Genomic DNA, 280 nt, shown 5'->3' with positions numbered 1-280 from the left:
ACTTGGCACACATGTTACTTATATGTCAACAACAAACATAGGATAGGTGATTTAATCCTTACTCACCCCATTTGCCAGGGGCGGGGTTTATGTTTAAAGTCTCATACAGGTCAATGGGAAATATATGTTACTGCATAACTTCCAAACGGCTGGAGATATTTCGATAATACTTGGTCACATGTTACTTATATATCCACTTAAAATATAGGATAGTTAATTTAACCCTTAACTACCCCCATTTGTGAGGCTCGGGGTTTTTGCAAATCAATGGGAAATGTAT

The sequence above is a fragment of the Hyla sarda genome, chromosome 5 (assembly GCF_029499605.1).
Source record: "Hyla sarda isolate aHylSar1 chromosome 5, aHylSar1.hap1, whole genome shotgun sequence".
In the NCBI taxonomy this organism is placed as follows: domain Eukaryota; kingdom Metazoa; phylum Chordata; class Amphibia; order Anura; family Hylidae; genus Hyla; species Hyla sarda.
The sequence above is the reverse complement of the archived record's forward strand: the minus strand, read 5'-3'. Positions refer to the sequence as shown.